This window comes from Siniperca chuatsi, linkage group LG13 (assembly GCF_020085105.1).
Source record: "Siniperca chuatsi isolate FFG_IHB_CAS linkage group LG13, ASM2008510v1, whole genome shotgun sequence".
Taxonomy (NCBI): domain Eukaryota; kingdom Metazoa; phylum Chordata; class Actinopteri; order Centrarchiformes; family Sinipercidae; genus Siniperca; species Siniperca chuatsi.
In genome coordinates, this window is record NC_058054.1 from 19,236,296 (window position 1) to 19,258,047 (window position 21,752).

Here is a 21,752-nt window from a genome sequence, read left to right on the forward strand (position 1 = left end):
AAGGAAATTCCCCAGGAGTGCAATTTCAATTCCCTTGATGTAAAAGGGAGTTTACATTACTGTAACTTGATGTGGTCATTCACTTGCGGGCTGGTAATAATAATTGACACCCTCCCATCTTCACTTTCATACTATACCTTTGCCCCGTTAAGCATCTTAGTTAGACCTTGGTTCCATGCTTGGGTCTAATTTGTATTAAGACAAAATTAGCATATTTTTTCCAGATATTCTCTAGCAGCGAAGTAGAGTAAACGCTACCTAAGAATGTATCGCATCAGCATGTGCTGTATGCTATGAAAGTTCATTTCAACCAGGACAATAAAAAATAGATAGTTATGCTTGATAAAAATGTAAATAATCATGGTATATCAACATTATGAGATAAGTCAAAATTATGAAATAGTAAGTCAAAATAAATTTTGACTTGATTATTAGCCACACTAGCGGTATGGCTCTATGGATAGCAATGTTGGTTGGTCTATTGGTCGGTCAGTCGGTCCAGCACTTTCGTTTAAACTGAAACATCTCAACAACTTCTGGTCTACTTGTAAAAGACCAGCCTCAGCTGTATTCTGTGTTTAGTGTTAATCATTAAATGTTAGCATGTTAAAACCCTAAACTAAGATAGTGAACATCAGCACATTAGCATTGTCATTGTCAAAGCACCACTGTGCACCAAGTACAGCCCCACAGAGCTGCTAGCATGGCTGTAGACTCTTATTCTTGTTTTTAAATTTTTGAATTTTGACGTAAAAAATGCTCACGATTATGACTCTCTCAAAATGAATTTTGATTTAAATTTTGACTTAAATAATCTAAATTAATTTTGACCGGCAGAGAAATGGGCCCATCACTACACAGGCAGGAGGAAGGAAAGCACAAACCTATGTTGTGAGAGATGTGGGTGGATAGTTATCTCTCTCTCTCTCACACTCACACACACACACACACACACACACACACACACACACACACACACACACACACACAAACAAAGACTGTCAGTAAACCACCTGCAGCAGATGTTTTTTCTGAGTGTCACTGCTGGCTCTGTGCCCTTTCCCTCTTACCTCCCACATCTACACTCATAACATGAGTTAGAGCTGCTTTATTTGCCTGAGCCTCTGCCAGGTGTGGGGAAGTCATGTACAAAGTTGTAAATGCTATAAACTTACTAAACGAAAGTAACTTGAAGAATAGAAATATAGATGTTTTAGCAAAAACATTTTATATATGGAACAAATTTTTACAAATTTGTTGTTAGAATCTTGTGAAATGCAATGATTTCAATGATACACCTGAAGACATACACCTCTTTGGAGGAAGTGGAAAGGTCACACATTGGAAACCACATTTTTATTTATGGTGTGAAAGGTTTGACAAGACATTCTGTACAGCTGCTGGCGCATTATAGTTGCAGAGGAAATAATCACTCCGTTGTATTTATTTTCTCAATTCAGGGGGTTATCACAGTCAGAACTTTCCATCTTAAACGAGGATTTACTGTACTAAATGATTTCAGTAAAAGTGCTGTTTCCCAATTGACATGCAATTCAGTTGCAACTTTCACCAAAAGCTTTCAGTGTTCCAGTGTACTGTTTTCATGCTTCTGATAAACTTACTTACCTTACTTTAGATGTGTTTCACAGAGTGTATCGTAAAAAAGGTTTCAGTCGTAGTCATCTGGACACTGTTTTCAGAATCAAGACGTTTCGGCTCCCATCCGGAAGTCATTCTCAATTGTGAAAAAATGGGACGGGAACTAGAAATTTAAGCTACTCTCTGTTACATAAGCCCTGCCCTCAGGAAGGAGTCTACCTGAGTATCTGTTGATTAGCTAGTTTCACCTGAAACTGACCTAATTGTTTCCATGATGGCCCAGTATTCAGGCCTATTGTTTTCTGGCTGCACCTCCCTCATCACTGGTAAGTACCTGATTAGCATATGATTGGCGTGACCAAGGTGCTAATACACTGTGGTAAACTTTGGGCAGGTTGAATGTCAGACCACCATTTCTGTTCAAAGAGGGGCTTTCTTTTTTCACAAAAATGGCTTCTTTCACTCCTCTTTCAAACCAATTCTTCTCTCTACTTAGAATCCTCACCTCGCTGTCTTCAAATGTGTGGTTTGTAGCTTTTAGATGCAAATGCATGGCGCTCTGCCATCCCGAGTTAGCGTGTCGCCTGTGCTGATAAAGTCTTTTGTGAAGTGGCTGTTTAGTCTCACCTATGTACCGTTCTTTGCAGTTTTGCTCACTGCATTGAATTGAGTAAACTACATTGCTCTGTTAAATTTCTGATTTGATTCTGATTTCTGAATTTCTGAATTTTTTTCACAATTGAGAATGACTTCCAGATGGGAGCTGAAACGTCTTGATTCTGAAAACAGTGTCCAAATGACTACGACTGAAACCTTTTCTACGATGGAACATTCCTGGACGAATGAGGGACTACACCGTTTCACAGAGTGTAATTGATTCTCATTTTGGTTACAAAACAGAAATCCAAACAGAAATTTAATTTGCTGCTTTGCTGTGCTATTATTTTCTATCACCAGCGGCTGTTTTCATTGAGTCCATGGGAGCTAAAATTAAATGAAAGAGCTACTGCGTGGTTAAGTGCTACTCAACAAATCTGATGCGCTGAAGTGGATCCTCACAAAGAACAAAGTGATTTTTATGTGGGGTAAAACAGAAGCGCATATCATGGCTGAATACCAGGGTCATGTGAATTCATCGGAGAGTTGTGCTTTTTTCCTCGGTACAGTCTGTTCAATTTGACTTATAAAGAAGCTCATCTCAGATGACTGTGTTCATTTATTGTAAAAATACAAACCATACTGCTACCAAAAGAAAACTGGAGGCATCTCAAATGTAAGTATTCAGAAAGATTTTTTTAACTTTTACTGTACTATATTTAAGGTTGGAGAAATGCAAGTACCTTTAATTACTCATTTGTGCATAAAGATTGTGAATTTTGAAGTCTAAAAATCCGTAAATATTCTGTGTGCACCACATCTTTGTATACGCTATCTACCGTCCATATTTGCTCTCTCTTTTTATAATAAATTCTTTTTAAACAATCGATCTAATGACTATGTGTAATGTAAAATGTTTTCCTCATTGTGACGAACCCACTGAGAACTATCACCTGTCTCTGCAGCTCTATGGAGCATTTTGGCATCTTTCAGCTCATCGTTTTTGTTTACCAGCCTATAACTGTCCTGTTATGGTTCAGTCTCACTGCTCTCATCAGTGTTGTTTTTGGCTGCAGTAGGCAGGTGTTTTCTGCAAAAAAGTTCTGATAAACCTGCTAGTTTCCCAGCACCAAACAGCAGACAAAGTTAGCAACTAGATGATGAACACAGTGGAGCACCTAGCTGCTAAAGAGCCAATGCCAGATATTTGCCTCAGGAGTTGAAGAAAACAAAACAGAGCTAAGGTGGCCAGAAACACAACTCTAAATGAATGCTAATGTTGCTTTGTATCTGCTGGATCGGATGTGTAAATAGGCAACTGTTTTAACATGTTCACCATATCAACTTAAAAAGTGGTAATGTGTCAGTGTCTTGTTTCCGCTGCCCTGAAATGGCCTGCGTTAATACATTTTGTCATGCAGATATGGAAAAAGAGCAAGAACATTCAAGCAAATTTCTCACATATTGTTTTCACACTAGCGCACTGTCTCTGCATGCTTCCTTATCTAAACTTTCACCTCTCTCTGTGACTTGGCAGCTGTGGCTCCCTCAGGTCTCGCTGTTAGTAGGTTGTTATTGTATGCAACCGCCTCAGACCAGTCATATGGTAGTCAAGTGACAGAGTTCAGGTTACTTGCTATTGATGTCTTTTTCCCCAAAACAGCAGTAGTAAAAATAGTAGCAAAACCAAATTCATTGGTGTCTTTGCACTATGTCTATGTAACAGTGTGTGGAGTCACCAGCAAGTGTTTATGGTAATCCTGCTTTATTAATCAGTATCAGTCATATAACCTCACTTTGGAAAGTCATACTGTATAGGCTACTACACTGTACAGTAAGATTAAGAGAGTGATTACTTGTAAACCCATTATTGTTTAACACTGAGGGGAGATTATGTTAATTTTCAGCCTTTATCAAGAATGTATGTTTTAATTAGTGTATAATCACCTGAAAATAAGAATTGTTGTAAAATGTAAAATAATGTTTTCATTACCTTAGAATAATTCAATTTAATGCAATTTTATTTATATAGCGCTAATTCATAACAGAAGTTATCTCGTTGCACTATTCCTATAGAGCAGGTCTAGACCGTACTCTTTATAATATTATTTACAGAGACCCAACAATTCCCACCAAGTGCAAGCACTTGGCGACAGTGGCAAGGAAAAACTTCCTTTTAAGAGGCAGAAACCTCGAGCAGAACCAGACTCAGGGTGGGCGGCCAGCTGCCGTTGCCAGTTGAGTTGAGAGAAAGCAAAAGAGAGAGAGAGGTAGGTAAGAGACCATACAGTAGCACAATGCAAATTCCACGTAGAATTTTTAAATAATAATGTAATGGTAGTGGTAATAGTAATAATAATAAAAGTAATAATAATAATAATAATAATAATAATAATAATGATGATGATAGGAATAATAATAATAATAATAACAATAGTAATATGACTAATAATAATAATTGTAGTAGCAGAATAAGGACCAGGAGCGCAGGACACTATAACAAGTAGTAGAAGTCTGTTTTCCAGGTTGGGTGTGAAAGAACAAGGCTTTCCATATTTTTCACAGTAAAAACTTTAGTCACACCATCACTAAGACTCTTTTCTGATTCACTTCGATCTACAGGCACAATTGGCACACATGCCATTTACTCAGTAACATCATTAACTAACCTGTGATGAAGTGTTTGCCACAGAGATACACGTATCGAATGGCCGGGTCCCACGGTTTACCATTTTCATCTTCTCTGTGGATGGCCTGAAGCCACAGATCTCTTCTTTTACTGTCCTTCGCTCTTTGGGAGGAAAAAAAGAAATTGTAAACTAGAAACTATTTTTTTCAATTTGGTGCTGGCACTTTTACAGCGCTTGTTTTCACCCAAAAGAGGGCTTGGTGGTTTTGAAGACAGGAAAGTGACGTTTGCCTGCCCATATCTATATCTGCAAACAGCCAAGCCTGGGGGGTCTACAGCTTTAAACATGGCCAACAATGAATCAACTTGACACAGTGTCAACAAGAACTGAACCGTTTATAGCCGTTTATATCTACAGAGGGAGCGGGCCCCCTTCCATGGAGGTTGCCATGTTGCACCGCCATGTTTCTACAGTTGCCCAGAATGGACAAACCAAGCACTGGCTCTAGATAAGGCCGTTTGCATTTTTCGCAAGTTTCATGGCCACCATAGTTTCTCCTACACGCTTGGAAGGGGAGGGTGATGCGAGCAGTATTCAAATTGTTGCAAACTGTAATTTCACCGCTAGATGCCACTAAATCGTACACACTGGACCTTTAACCTCCAATCAGAGAAGACTGTGTAGCTAGCTAGCTTACCTGAAAACAATGGAAGCTAATCACATTGAGAGCCAGCCTTTTCAGCTATCTACCTAGCTGCATCTTACAAAGTTAGTGTTAGCCTGCTGTTAAAATGTTTCAGCTGCTGTTACAAGAGTTTCATTTTTATTATGAAAGTTAGCTAGGTAGCTAACTTGAAAGGCAGATGCCCAATGTGTGTTTTGCATTCTTTTCTCCTACAGTGATGTCACACTCTACCCACAATGCTGCGCGGTATCATCCGCCATTTTGTTGGAGGTGCAAACAAACACATCAAGAGGTGCCTTTTTGAGCATGTGAAGATGATAATGAGTGAATATTTAACCCTTTTTTGCAGTACATATGTCAACATGTCCTCCGATTACATTTCTGTGCTCCCTCTTGATTAATAAAACATCTTAAATAAGTAAGTTCACTATGTGTGTGCCTTTGTATATCAACAGGAAATGAAACTGCATGATTTATGAATGAAGTTTGGTGAGTAAGCATAAAACACTGTTCTTACTGTTTACAATCATTGCTAATTAATGTCCTCTCTCATCCCACACTGCATCAATCAAAAAAGGGAAAACCAAAGAGCTGAAAAATAAAATGAGCTAGTGAAAGATATATAGAGGTAGAAAAGTTTAATTATTTTAGGTTTAAGGTTTTCTGCAGTTTTACCAACTGCTCAAAGGTTAAAGGAAAAGAGTATGCTTTTTATATCTTTTTACACTCAATTTTACTATTTAACTGTCACGTGTGGGAGTTTGTGGGTATTGGTTTCCTTATAACAAATGTCAAGCTATGTTGGTGAGATTAAGCATTAGCTACCACTGGTGTCTGAGATAAGAAGTTTTTTAGATCCGCCTAAATGCCAGCTCATTAGCTAGTACTGCAGTTGCAACTACTCTGTGAAGATAGTGTATTTAATCAGAAGAGGCCTTTTACCACACAAAAACAGTGTGTTCATGATACAACACTGTCATGGGGTGTGTTGTTTGAAAACACAGGAAAAATCCTTTCTCAGTGAAACTAGTTTAAAAGGAGAGATACATTATACGTAGCTGACAATAGACATTAAGAATCCACTGGTTGTAGCTCTAAGTTTCAAAGCAATAATTTTCTAGGTCTTTCATCAAACACCTGTCATTACTGTGAAACAGCAAACTGACTGTAAACTCCTAACTCTGGTTGGTTTCACTTACAACTGATTTATCAGAGGCAGATGTTTTGCAGATCTGGCACCTTACTGTTGAGTAGTACTGTAAAGTAGTTCCCAGTATCATTTACTTTTCTTTATTTAACTTCCTGCTTTCCCTGGTGAATGTTCTTCATTTCGTTTCTCTAGAATCCATTGTCCATTGTGGATATTATTTCATCTTTCAGGATTTTGATCTGTTCTTCGTGTTTGTAAAAGCTACAGTACTTGCACTCACATTAATCATTACCATGTCAGAGACAGTGGACTTTTCTACCGAAAGCCCCTCATGAGGTGAAAGTCAGACATAAGCCACTTGTCCATTAACAGCGGCATACAGTGTTTCACATTTTGCAATTTAAAGCTGTTGACAGCTGAGTCTGATTCAGGGCTATGAGACCACTGTCATGGTTACATAGCCCTACACTCTGAACACAAGTGAACTGCAGGACAGTGCAGACAGGGATTACTGTAAGGGTTGTTATGAACATTTTGGGGCCATAAGCGACATCTTACACTGGGGATTCCCTAAACCCAAACCACCACCACTCCTCTGACTACAGCCTCAAGTCCCCAGTCATTTTAATATCCCTGGATGAAAAATAATGGCTAGGCATACTTTATTATCAAAAAAGCTTTTAATTAACAAATAAACCACAATATGAAAACAATAAATAACTGAGCCAAATTTAACAAAACAAAAATCATGTCAGGGCCAGGTCTACATTATGTGACTTTATAATGCAATAGACTAACCCTGAACATCTTTATCCAATAGCTGACAATGTGCTTTTATCTATTAATTAAATCCACACAGACTTATATGCTATTATTTCTTATCGTATCATGTTTAGATTTAAGGAGACAATTAGCTAGCATAAGCAAGGTAGAGAAAGTGTCATCCTCACACAAAGCAAATAAGTTGTCAAAGGTTCAACATGAATTACAACTGTAGTGCTTGTGCATATGAGCCAAAATTCAGCTGATGCTGTTAGCCATGTGTAGCCGGTCGTGTAAATACAGTAAATATTGTTATCTATGTTAACATGACACTAATTTGTGGCTCTGGCTAGTTAGCTGATGTTATTAACATACAGTACAGTAAAGCAACATTACCCAAAAGCTGAAGGTAATTAGCTAACTTTACGCTAGCTAGCCTATAACATTATTTCAAAGCAAGAAGACTGCTTCGGTAAATTTCCCCTAGTTTTCAACACTGAATAGCAAAGGCTTCTTCGATTACAGCTTTACAGTCTAACACAACTGCACGAATACAACAATACTGCATGAGCTAACATTAACATTAAGTAGCACTCTAGCATCATTGTAACATATGGTAGCTAGCCTTCCTACCGTTAGCTAGCTAATAACAAACTTTTTTCATTTCAACTAACAGCATGTCAACAGCTCTTGTAAGGAATAAAAGGCTAAATTGATGTGGATATATAATTTTTTACCTGTATTTTCAGCCCATTTTCCCTCATTGGGCTGTTGACTCTGAATGTCACCAGTCACCAACGTTACCTTTGGATCATGCCAAATTTCATTCTTGTGTCAAACCGTCCACAAGGGGCCCCCCTGTCTGTGACAAGCTAAACTGCCTTGTATTATGTTATTATGTCATGACTGGACTAGAGTTGAGCTTTTCCTTTAAAAAGCAAATGCCCCTATAAAAAAAACCCCTCAATGAGTAAACAAATGACTCAGTTTCTTCCTGCCTTCCTGGACTGATAATGCTTACTTTTTGTCTGGCACAAATTGTATTAAGCCTGCATTAATGGGTGATTCTGATCAAAAATCAACAAAGCAAATGGCATTAAAAGGTCAGTGAACAGGGGTAGAAAATCTAATTTAATCCCTAAGAGTCTTGCATAATTGTTTCAGAAAAGCTGAGCTCATGCTGCCTCAATTCTTTTGAGTTTGAAATGTTCACAGGAACAAAGCACAATACCATACAAAGGATTTTCAATGACTACAGTACCAAGAAGCCTGGCATATGTAACTGAATTCTTACTGAAATGAGAAATCTGGCAGAATGTATGAAATCTGATCATGTGCGATGCTGACCTTAACCATACCTTAGGCTAATCACTTCTCTTTTGTCCACAGTGTATGCATGACGCACAACCTGCTCACTTCCTGAAATGATTCAGTTGAGGTCTTAGTCATGGGAGCGAACGTGCAGGGACACACTCAGAGTGAGTGATTCAAGTCATTCCTTCGCAGGAGAAAGGGGGTATGTTCAAGACAGCTAACACACACCTGCTTCGGGTTGTTAACATTTAGCTGCAATAATTCAACAACATTGGTCTTGGACTGCAATATATAACATTATTTAGAAAGTCCATGTCAGGTTCTCTGTGATGCTGATTCCCAGGAACCCAAAACTATTCACCTGCTCCATCTCAGCTCCACTGATGTAGACAGGTGTTTGTGACACTCGGTAACAACGGTATTTTTATCCAGCTAAATTCTCAGTTCACTGGCTTCACGAACAGCCGTTCTTAGTTCACTATTTGGGACGCTGAACTGAATGTTCAGCCATGTTTCAGTTAAGTAAGTGGGACTACGCAGTTGGAGCTCTGGCCAAGCACTGAATGATTCGGTGAACAAATCTTCTGAATAAACGATTTTAATGATTTTAGTACACTGAAAAGAACTGCTTTGCCCATCACTAGCAGGCAGCATGGATTGAGAGACAAGAAACAGCTGTCTGCAATGTCCCCCATTTGAGGACCTTCAACACCAGCTACAAGAACTTTAAAAACATAGTGGTGAAATACAGCTTAGCTCAAGAAATGTAAAAGCCGCCTCACTAATGGTTACAACTATAAACCAGCACAAAAATGACTAAACCACATAAACCACCATGTTCTGAACAGACACATTACAAACACTTACAAAAAGTAACATTTGCATTTTGGAACATAAAACAGCTAACTGAACAAACCACTCAGTCCAGCACTAGGCATGATGGGAAATGTGGGCCATCACACAGATAATTGAGGGTGAGGATCTTTTAACACCCATGCTTTCAACCATCTTGAAGAACTCTTTCTTCCAAAAAGGGTTCTTTGGGTGGAATGGGTTCTTAATGGAAAGTTCTTACAAAGAACCCCTGAACAACCGTTTCTCCAAAAAAGGGTTCTTCAGAAGCAAATGGTTCTGGGTGCAACCTTAACCCTTCAGGAAGAACCCTTCTGAAAGAGTGTAATCTTGCAAGATCCCTCACACACATATAAAGCTTTGCTGCATTTTCTCTGCTCCTGCAGTTCTACAGAGCAGCCCCAAACAGAAATATCAAGTATGTCCATGTATAAACACACACACTAATCTAGATGTGTTCAGGTATAAAGGCGTGAGTTGATATATAGATAGACGCATCAGAGAAGACTGGGTGACGACTAGTTTTGTAAAAGTAGCTGCCAGTACATAAAGAGTAACTGTTTGACTTTGCTGTTTATGGTACCATTTGCTGTTTTGTAGTACATTTATTTATTTCATATAGTACATATATATACTGTATATATATACTGTTATATTTACTATTACTAATATTTATTATTCTTTTGGCTTTATTAAAGCATATTATTTTTTCTTTGTCCTACATTGCTTACCGCTTATGACGCTGATATCATGTTCTGTGCTGATCATGTACAGCACCATTTCTATTTCGTTCTAATAGGACTTCCTGTTGTTGCCACCTCATTAAGAAACAGACAGCAGCAATCTAAGCCTATTGGTTTCCCCAAGTCTCTACTTTATCACATGATGGATTGAGCCCATAATAAGTCTGAGCAATCTTGTGTCTGCAAGCGCACAATCTTTCCTGGTTCCAGAGCCACCAGCTCTGGTCTGGCATGGCTGGAAATATACTGTGTGATACTGTTCCTACCACAAATGACATGCCAAAATCGCCAAATTTTCAAGATCATGGTGGTTTGAGACAGAGAGGCTGTTACAAGGAGTTTGCATTCATTTAAATGTGATCTGCAATGTGCATGACCTAGATCTTTGACCTCATGCTTTTTGTTGTGCTTTGTGGAGTTATGGCTATGAGGTAAAATATTTACCATTTTTGCAAATGTCCTGCCTCACGCTCAGTTTTATGAAAGAATGAGTAATATGGCTGGTGGAAATGTCTGTATATTTTTGAGGACTTCTGAAACAAGCTTTTTAAAAATGTCTTCACATTCAGTAGCTCAGGTCTGTACAAACAATATTTGCATGAACATTCATGAACATATGCTATGTGAGTCCTTTCACATGGAGCATTTTACAGTCTTGTAGCTTCTTAAATGATAGTTAATTCCCTAGAATTAGAGACTAATATGTTGAGTTTTTCACAAAATCTTGTTGTTTAGACAAATATGCCAGTGACTAGAAAGGATCCAAATCCGACAATATAAGCTAATTTAAACAAGCCTGCAGTGTTCTTGCTAAATTCTGGTGCAAAGGTCATACCAATCTCCAGACATGTTATGAAGCAATACTGGATAGCTAGATAACAGTTATTACTTTATATGGTATGTAAGAATAATTTGCCATACTATTAAAGTCTGACAGGCCAAAAATATTGCCTAACAAATAGTTTAACAAAGGTGTGCTTGTTTTTAAATGGGATCATCTATGGCACCATTTTCTGTCATTCAAATCATCCCTCCCTGTTATTGGTTAACTAATATTTGCAGAGTGCTAAAAGGACAGTGACCAAATCAATATTTCCTATTTCCTCTCTCTTACTGCTCCATGTGAGCGTTTGTGAGTTGTCATTCTGTGGTATGTATCTGTTTGATTCTAACACTCTGGGTTAAGGACTGGACAGCCACCGCTGGAAAGGTAATGTCTGTTTCTACCTTTGGGGAAATTTGAGGTCATAAACCACATTTCAGTAGTCAGAATGATTTTTGTTAAAAAAAAAAAAAAAAAAAAAAAAATTACACAAATACACAAAATGTTTTACAGTGCGATTTCGCTGAAATGAACCTAAAAGCCACATCCTCAGCTCAGCCGATCATTTTGTCTACAGGGACACAGAGCACGCGGAAGCAGGAAATGGGCTCGCGCTCAGCAGCGACAGTCTCTAGCGTCTGGTCTATTTTTTCCGCATGCCGCGAGCGAATCTATTATAAACGATAAAAAAATTATATTATATATGATATAAATGATCTGATTCTGATAAACAATATCCCATGCTTGCCAACACGTTTGATTTCTCTGCCCCTCTCCCTCCTATTCTCCTGGAGTGATCCCCCCCCCATGATAAAATATACCCATTCGTATTTATTAGAAATAGTATCACTGCTGTTTGTGATTGTGTTTTTTAAATTAGGTACTTATTCCACATATTTGTCAGTTGTCAAACAGTGTGTGCGTGCGCTCCTCCCCGCAGATCATCACACAACCTCAAAAACCTTTTAACTTAATTGTTGCAGAAGAAGCGGCGCCTCAGCCTCCTGTGTGTCCCCCGGGCGTGACACTGTCAGATAAGATAAAAATGAGAAGCGTGAGACATTTTAAAAAACCCAAATGATGCACATATCATCCAAAAATAATAATAATAATTCCAGCATGGAGACGCAATTCTTGTTTTTCTGTTCATGTGGGAATGGTTTTTCCGTATAATCTGTTTCCTACGATACAATATCTGCACGGGTATAGTCAAAAACAGGAATTATTTGTGGGCCAAGGATGAATCCTTGACCTTGTCCTAGGGGGGCTTAAAATAAGCTCCTTGGTGCACTCCAGGAAGGTAGAAAGTGACTCCGTAAGCAGCACAGTCAGAAAGCCATGTATAGTCTACCTTTTATGTCCAGTAATTTTGTATTTTACAATTTGCAAATATTCTTTAGCTTTTAATTTTACAGTTTGCTCATAATCACAAACTTTTATTTGATCAAACTTTCAGACCTTTTTGCAGGAGTTTAGCAAGACGGTGGAATTTATAGAATTTGAACAATTAATGCATGAGTCCAGCTGGCTGTTTCCAGTATTTTTTATCTCCTGGCTGTAGCTTCATATTTAACGTACAAACATACAAGTGGTATCAATCTTCTCATCAAACTCTGGGCAAGAAAACGAGGAAGTCGATTTCCCACAATATCGAACAATTAAATTAAAGCTCAATACTGTTTCTAAATTGACTTAATCTGATTAATTACTGAATAACCATGTCCCTGTTTACTTTAATTGGAAACTTAAATAGAAACATTTTATGTGTTTAATTACGTCATGCATGGGAGAGAGATAGGGTGCAAGTGTTTGAATGGGAGTGAACCGATAAACTATGAGGAGAATAAACAGAGTGCGAGAGTAAAGAAAGGTTTTGCATTTTTAAGTGTTGAAATGCATGACTGGAAAGATGACTACTGCTTTGTACATTTCCTCATCAGCTCAGTTCTTTGCCTGCCATTTAAAGGTGCCTTTGGTTATTTTATAGGATTAGACCAGAGGAACCAGGACACACACGTCCTAGTGTTTTACTGGTGAGTCAATATACTGAGTCAATCCCACTAGTCAACACCCCCCTCCAATGACACACACCAATATCCTATACCAACTGCTCTTATTGTGCTATATTGTATGGTATTTTTGTTTAATCTGTACAAAAACCAAAATGTGTAACCTTAAAGCTGTTGTTATACAGGGGAGGTACGTACTACACTATACTACTAAAACAAACCATTTTTACATTTTACAGAGCCAGGCTAGCTGTTTTCTCCTGCTTCCAGTCTTTATGCTAAACTAAGCTAACCACCTGCTAAGCTAACCTGGCTCTAGCTTCATATTTAACATACAGACATGAGAGTTATATCAATCTTGTCTTTTAACATTTGGCAAGAAAGCAAATAGGCCTATTTCCCAAACTGTCAAATGATTCCTTTAAGCAGACAGCAGCAGTGTAACATCAATATCTGTGTCTAAATTAGCTTAATTTGCAGTTACATTCCTGACTCGAAAGGGACAGTTCACCCCAAAATCAAAAATACATATTTTTCATCTTGATTGTAGTGCTATTAATTTATCTAGATTTTTTTGGTGTGAATCGCTGAAACTTTGAGCTGAGTTTGTGATACATTTGAAAAACTCAACAGCAATGTCTCTTTCCAGAAATCATGAACCGGTTACTCAAGATAATCCACAGATTTGTTGTGAGCAGTTTCATGTAGGAACTATCTGTAAAAACTAATTTGTTCCAACATGAAACTGCTCACAACAAATCTGTGGATTATCTTGAGAATCTAAATGGATAAATAGCACTGCGGCAAGAGGAAAAATATAGTTTTGATTTTGGGGTGAACTGTCCCTTTAATAGTCGGTTCCATCACCTTTGTGTAAAAACAGTCCAAGTGAGTACATAATAAGTGACTATGTCAGTGGAAATGTCAGATGCCCATTAAAGAAAAGCGAAACAATTTTTTATTCTCTCTGAGAGGCCTTTACTTAAATTATTACTACTACACTGAAATGTGCTTGTGTTCCTTATGATTGAGGAAGAATTACACTTCGCTCCACAGGGTTTTTGTCTTCTCCTAGGGGAAGTGCTAAAAAAGTGGCTGTAGCTAGCACAGTATATAAATAAAATAAATGGAAAGTGTATGCCCCTGTATGCACGGGATCTATTAGTAGCCCATTAGCACTTGTTTATTTCCTGCTGCTTGCCCGCCAGAGCAAAAGCCAACCATTGAGCAGATAGTTCATCTATGATTCAGGTGATACAACAATCAATTATTCATTTTGCCACGGTAAAGTTTGGCTCTACTCATGTAAGACATTTCACTCAGAGAGATGATGTGATCAAACAAAAGTCTGTTTAAAGATGATAGTTATTCTGTTCACTAGCAAGTACATTTAGATGCTATTTCCAACGCACTGTACAGGGAATAAAAATACACTTGTGAATGGTATGGCTCACTAGAATTTTTTTTGCATGTTAAGTTAGATGATGTGCTGTAGCTTGCAATAGTAGTGAAAGACAAAAATCCAGATTAAGTTCCTTTAAATAGAGATTCATTACTCAGCCTTTGTGGATAGTAGGGGTTACAGAAGAGACAGATTTTATCAAGCGGTTTACAATCTGTGGTGAGCTTCTTTCCTAGTGTTGAGCTTTTGCACAGCTGTTATCTCCCAGTATTATCACTCACATGTAAACCTCGCAGTGTTATTAAAGCCTGAAGGATAGAAATTGCCCTCAAAAAAGCACATGAATGGCATTACATTTTCCTAAACATCATTTCACTGTTTCCACCACCCACTGATCTGTGGGCTTAAGTGGAAGCTTGTGCACAGCAGAAACTGTCTGACTACACTCAAAGAAGATGAAATGCTGATTCCAGTGATGGACCTGATGGTATTGCTGCTAGTGGCACTGATTCCACAATCCACACTGGATGAAGCATTTCATTTTCATTGGAGTATGTATCTCTGTTATCTTGACAGACCTGTCACTCAAGACTACACTGGTCTGTTATTTATGCCCTTGCCAATTCGAAAATAATTAGAGCATCAAAGGAACAGAGCATGACGGAGGAAAAGCAAGATAACCACAATCAAGACCCGAAGGATCAAATTAATTCAGATGTGGCTTCTTGGCAACTAGACATAGGATGTACAGTGAAGCGAATGCATTACAATCTGTGGACGCATAAAACAAACAGTGTTTTCCCCTTCAGAAACACAGTTCCTTACTGGCAGATAAACACATAACAGTGTGCTTCCTAGACGTGGTTTGAGAATGGAATATTTCTGCTCCTTGCATTGTTTACTGTGGCCTGTGATCATTCCCTCTTGATGTGTGATGTAAACAAATGATCTGTGTACCAAAGGCCATGAAGTGCTGCCAACTCACCAGGAGTCCCACACCAGCTTTGAAAAAAGCCTATGATCCTGGGACACTTCAATAGGCTTGTGTATTTGTGTGGATGTGGGTATATTCATGCTATGTGTGTGTGTGCATATCTCGGGGTTTGCTTGTGTACGTATTTTATTCTCCTGGCTCCTGCTAATCTCCTGACCCCAGATGGAGAACAGTGGGTGAGCAGATTGTATTTCCTGCTTGATTTAATATTAATAGATCGGTATGCTACTCTGCCACACGCTTTGGAGGGAAAAAATTGAAGAATGCCCCCCTACCCCCCAATCTCCACCCAGCATCTCCTACCTTGGCTCTCAGCCCAACAACTATGTAGGATACGAGGCCTTGTGAATGTCAGGTCACACAAATAAGACTCCAAAGATCCGAGAGGAAAACTGAATTAACAGAGTAATCCGAGCAGGTGTGAAGGATAGGACTATGGATCTGCTGCCATACAACAATCTGCTGTGAGCAGCCACAACTGGCATTGAGGATGACATACAAGGTCTGCAGGGCCAATGTTTATTAAGCATCTTAGCAAGGCTTGAGTATAAGCTATTCAATTATTTACAGTGGCGGAAGAAGTACTGAGATCCTTTATATAAGTAAAAGTAGCAATACCACACTGTGAAAATACTCCACTATAAGTAAAAGTCCTGCATTCAGAACCTTACTTATAAAAATATGAAAGTATTATCAGTAAAAAGTACTTAAAGTATCAAAAACAAAAACAAAGGTCCCTGTCAGTGTTTTACTATTATATCTGATGTTTCTGGATTAATATTACTGCTGCATTAATGTGAATGTTGCATTTTACTGCTGTAGTTGTTTAAGGTTGAGCTAATTTTAACTACTTTATATACTGTTGGGTAGTTTAATCTACAGCAAAGCATCATATTCTACAAGATCAGCGTGTGTTTGTAACGTCGCTGTTAGTTTAAGTCTAGGAGAGTTTTCTCAACCCATAAAGGAACATTTAATCCTTGAGTTTATCCAAAAAATTGAAATTCACCAAATTAGAGAGATAGGAGATACATGGTTTTCAATGGACAGGAAGGGTATGAAAAATTGAAGTCTGAACTAGTAACTAAAGCTGTCAGACAAATGTAGAGGAGTAAAAAGTACAATATTTGCCTTTGAGATGTAGTGGAGTAGAAGTATAAAGTTGCATAAAAAGGAAATACTTAAGTAAAGTACAAGTACCTTGAATTAGTACTTAAGTACAGTAGTTGAGTAAATGTACTCAGTACTAAACGCTCAGTGACTACTGCTCCTGTAGGTGTGTGGTCATACTTACATTTTTTTTATATACCTTTCATACCTACAAAATATTCAACTTTTCTTCAACGTCATTTATAATGGAAGCGAATGTCAGGAGCGTTCAAACCCATCCCACTTTGAACCTTTCATACATGAAGCTAGAAACTTTATTCAAACTTTCCAGTGTAAGTTTTATGGGTTTTTTTCTGATACTGCAGTCAGTATTCAGCAGTGATTCCAGTTCATCACCTGGGTTCTCTGACTTCATGATAATGGTAGAAACCGCTTCTTTGGATACAATAGACAAAACAACGTGTGACAAACAGCTTGGTGAGTAGAGAGTCGTCATCATCCTGGAAGGTATTCGAATGAATCATGGAGCAAAGGGGTTTACACTTGGGTAAGTAATGATTATTTATATAGTCCTCTAAGGGATAATTAGTGTTTGACATTTCATAAAAGGCCCGACTGACAATGACTCTCATACCCCCCCAACCTGTATTCTCATGCTGTAAACTTTTGCACATTCCTATGTAAATATTTTGCACATTGCACAAACATTTCAATAAGTCATATTGTACATATTCTTTATTATTTTCCTATAATATATATTTTTTATATTCTTTAGTATCTTATTGTCAATTTTATATTTATGATTCTTGACCTGCAATACTTGCTTTATATTTCTTATATTTCTTCTCTGTCTACAAAGACTGATGGAAGACTGGATGGTGGTCTGTTGGATATGGATTTAGACAAATACTGACCAGTGTCTAAACAAGACAGGAAGGGCTGGCTGGAGGAAAAGTTTACTTCAAAGACTTGCTGCCAAATTACTCCATACAAAAGCATTGAAAAGAGGTTTTAATCTAGAATAGGATGTTTTTACTGAGAATTCATCAGACTATATACTACTTTTACACCACTAAAGGTCTTTGGATTTCAACAAATTCAGCCATAACTTTAGGATAAAAACATGCCACTCACCTGGACAGTCACTCCAAAAATAGTGCTGAACAAGCACATACCATTATAGTGTGGGGCAGGCAGTTCAACAAGCTCTATACATTATTGCATCTCTATTATTGCTGCAGAGCAAGGACAGAGTTACAGTTGGGTGGGGGTCATATAAACCGAAAACAAACCCAGCTACAATGCGATGTTAACAGCTGACGTGCAGAGGGGAACACCACGTGAAGAGCCAGATGAAAGGGTGCATTCATATTAGCTTTGTTAAAATAGGAGGGAGCATCATAATTCTGAGGAAGTTACCTGATGTGACTTTCGGTGACAAACTGTGGTGTAGCTGTAGATCAGTAAGCTGCTGCTGATGTTGATGTTGATGGGGGCCTTTTCATTGTGCCAGTCTTGATGCGAAGTAGAGCTGGTGAGACAGTAGTGGAAACACGCAGTCAGACTGGTCGTCTTACAGAACTGAGGTACTTCCACGGATTTCATTACGATGGCTTGGAGAGGAGGGGGAACACGGTCGTTTTATCGACCAATCCATTATTTAAACTAAGACTGGTGTTGTTTCTGTGCCGAGGACTCCGAAGAAAAGAAAAGGTAAAGTCTACAATTATACCAATCAATTGGAAATGGCTTTGAGACGTTGCTACGCCGTGTTTAACTCGACAACGATGGTGGTTAGTTTTGGCAAACAGTTAGTCCAGGACTCTCCTAACCGCAGCCGGATTAACGTTACCTCGGCATTGTTCTCTAGTCAGACGTTGGTACATCTGGTGTTGTTACATACCATTATATATCCTACATGTGTGGACTGTTTCGGCCACTGTTTGCGCTTGCTGCGATACCAGCCCATGTCTGAACACAAAATTTGCCAACCAGTGCTGTGCTGCTAGACTGCAGGCCTGCTGTCGGGATCAACGCTATGCCAACGTAGCGTTGTTAGCATAGCGACTGGCTAACCTAAGCTATCTGTTAGCTGCTTGACATTCTCTGTCGTCTTTTCTACAGTGTTTACTTTCTCCCTGTGTACATATCTGGTAATCGTTAGCTATGTTTGTAGTATCATTTAACAACTTCAAGTTCTAAAGTTGTCAGCTTTTAATTAACACAAACCCACAGGTAATCTTGAAGTACACATTGTGTCAGGAGCGACTGAGGCATAGCGTTGAATTATGGGACCGCAAAGTTCCGTTATGTTTGTCTTGCTAGCTGCTGCACTTCGTTTGCAGTAAACCACACGATTTGCAAGTGAAAGTAGACCTCACCTTCTACATGACCTGAAATACAACGCTAGAAATAGAACTGAGTGTGGTGCGAGGGGACACCGCTGCTACTGACACCCGCTACACGTTAATGTGATTAGTTAAAACACCATACTGGGGGACCATTACCGACTGTCGTGGTAACAGGTTTTTTTTTTCTGCTGCTAAATTACCTTGTTTGCTCCTTTCTTGTCACGAAATTAGCCAGATTGTAATTTCCATTTAGTTGGACACTGTCCTGTTGCATGTAATCTAGAAATGCAATATCGGAAAGGGGGAAATTAATCCTATGCTTTGACTGGACTCCCAAGAGGTGCACTGGTGTAGCTGCATGCTTGTGTACATTTGGATGCATTAACATTACAGTAAATTCTGTTGAATGTGTTCCACAGGCGTCTATTTTTCATTTGAGTTGACGTTTTCCAAGCCTAATCAATAAGAGCGATCAATCTGACCGTTTGGCAGTTTGTCAAGTAACTTTTTTTAGAGTATTAACACTTGCACTTTATTTAGTTAACCTATAGAAGTATTGGTTGATAAATTGTATTTTAAGTAAAATAAGCCCTATAGTATCAAAAGTTAGCATTTTATTTTAGGGAACCAGTAGATTATTTACAAGTTGCATTTTTAACCTGGTGGATAGCATCTGTTGCCTCATGTGGATTGTGAACTGCTCTGAACTGCTCTATTGAAATGCATGGTTTTGCAGAGGTATTACAGTCTTATCTGAGCTCAACTCAGGCATCTCCCTGTGCTTTATAGTCCCTTATTTACACTTGCCAGTAGTTCACAGGATGAAACATAGATGCCCCACATGGAATTTGCTATATATTTTTCAAACATGTTACATCTGAGAAATTCTGCACAGCATGTTGTGTTACAGCAGGGCCTGTTTTTAATGAAAGCTGTAGCTCATGCTAAGATAAAAAAATATGTCTAGGGTTGAAAGCAATTGCACGGTGCTTGGTTACAGTCCATAAGACGGTAAACCATTCAAATAATTAGCAGAGTTTGTTCAAAACAGAGACCAGGCCACACAGCGATGACTAATGGGTTGTCTTGTCTAATGTCGGATGACATGTAGTCTGGAAAAGAACCATTGCGTGTAGTGTGACATGTTTTGCTGTAGGCCATGTTATAATCTGGTTCATCTAGATCTTGTGTGCCTGAGGCAGGTCGATTAAGGTTATCTGAGAGGTGAGATTAACTAAATAGTTAATTCAGTGTGATACAAAATGACTAACAATGGTGACAGCACTGACTCCCTTTATCAATAAGCTGATGTTGTTTTCTGCAGCAGTGAGGGTGTGGTTTTCTGTAAACTAGTAAGAACGTTACTGTGTTAAACAAAATGTGTCAAAGATGCTTTGACAACTCAAGAATAACCACAAAATATGACTTCTTACTTCTCCTACTGGAACAAGTTAATCAAGGTTCCCTACAATAATAAATAAATACAGCTAATGTTAAAATTATTTTCTGCTTGTAATTTTTATTGCCTTTAGAGACTGTCCTCAAGGAGAGAGGATGGTGTATGTAGCCAAGGGAAGAGATGCCAGATTCAACCTTGGTGGAGTTGGACCAAAAACAATCTTTATAAACCACCTTCCATCCTATGTGTTTTACCTACATTATATTTACCACCTTGTCCCTCTTTCTCCACTCCCTCCCTGTGTGTGTGTGTGTGTGTGTTATTGTACTTGCTTCATAGATGAGACATGTTTTTTTTTTTTCTACCTACAGAGTGAGGACATTTTTAGAAAGTGAGAACATTTTGGCCGGTATTCACAACTTCAGTGGGCTGTTTGAAGGTTAAGACTTGGTTTTTATAGGTTAGGTTAGAATTAGGTTATGGTTAGGGTTGGGGTCAGGCATTTAGTTGTGATGGTTAAGGTTAGGGTAAGAGGCTAGAGCAGGGATATTCAATTGCAAATTTAATTGGGCCAGATTTTAAAACCAGGAAATGTAGAAGGGCCAGACATTTTCAGCAGCCTATTTAAAACCTTTTTTTTGGTTTGTTTTTAGTAATGACAAATTTTAAACAAATGCAAATGAATGTAATAAAAAATAGCAGGCGTTTGGAGATGGCGGTAAAATAAACAAACACTTGCCAGTCCAGGCAGGGTTAAACTGACAGTTTTTGTTACATTTCCGTTTCAGGGTTGACAGACACATTTTCAGTAGAGCACTTCCCTATTTGTGGCTGTCAATAGCCAGATGTTTTGAAAAGCTACTAAGTGTGGTCGGAACTCATCTGAGAAGACATTGATTTGTGAAAGATATGATTGGCGGTGTCGCTACATCCGTAAACATCCTGCCTGATCGGTACTGCGCATGTCGAACTCTCAACAGAGACGAGAAGGAAGCAAGATGGTTCACTCGTTAGCTACTTCCACACACTATATATGTAGTTCACTTATTTTGTCATGTATCAGATTTATGAATGCTGGGCCACTTGGAGGTTGCTTCTGAGCCGGATGTGGCGTGCCGCCAATTGAATGGGCCGTGGCTAGGAAATCCATTATGTCAATGACATTTCTCTCAAAGGTAGAAGTACAAGGGTGCGTGTGTGTGTCTGTGTGTGAGTCTACCTCTTTGTTCTTGCAGTATGTTAATGCCTTGTTGGTTTTGTCAGTTTTGTTTCCTTGCTTTTGACAGATTAATTTCTCTTTTGGGTTATGTAAATACTATGTACCTGTCACCT

At 38.6% G+C, this 21,752-nt stretch overlaps 1 protein-coding gene and 1 long non-coding RNA gene across 14 annotated transcripts in view; one reads left to right on the plus strand and one right to left on the minus strand.

The window, feature by feature from the left end:
* Positions 1–4,361: 4,361 nt before the first annotated feature.
* On the minus strand, positions 4,362–18,227 carry LOC122887258. Of its 2 annotated transcripts, XR_006380505.1 has the most exons (4): positions 18,090–18,227; positions 8,161–12,182; positions 4,866–4,987; positions 4,362–4,421 (listed from the first exon to the last, which is right to left on the minus strand). It is a non-coding gene; the product is annotated as an uncharacterized LOC122887258 (long non-coding RNA). The 2 variants fall into 2 exon arrangements; XR_006380504.1 differs by lacking the exon at positions 8,161–12,182 and having other exon boundaries at positions 18,090–18,201.
* The window catches only part of st3gal3b (ST3 beta-galactoside alpha-2,3-sialyltransferase 3b), a 50,227-nt gene continuing 39,890 nt past the window's right edge, over positions 11,416–21,752 (plus strand). For 6 of the 12 annotated variants that reach the window (XR_006380502.1, XR_006380503.1, XM_044220284.1 and 3 more), the window contains exon 1: positions 17,981–18,383. The gene's annotated coding sequence lies outside the window, so the exon portion shown is untranslated. Of the gene's footprint in view, positions 11,543–13,142; positions 13,189–17,851; positions 18,384–19,051; positions 19,189–19,687; positions 21,610–21,752 lie in introns of those variants that run through there. The other 6 variants (XM_044220288.1, XM_044220287.1, XM_044220291.1 and 3 more) reach the window with 6 other exon arrangements.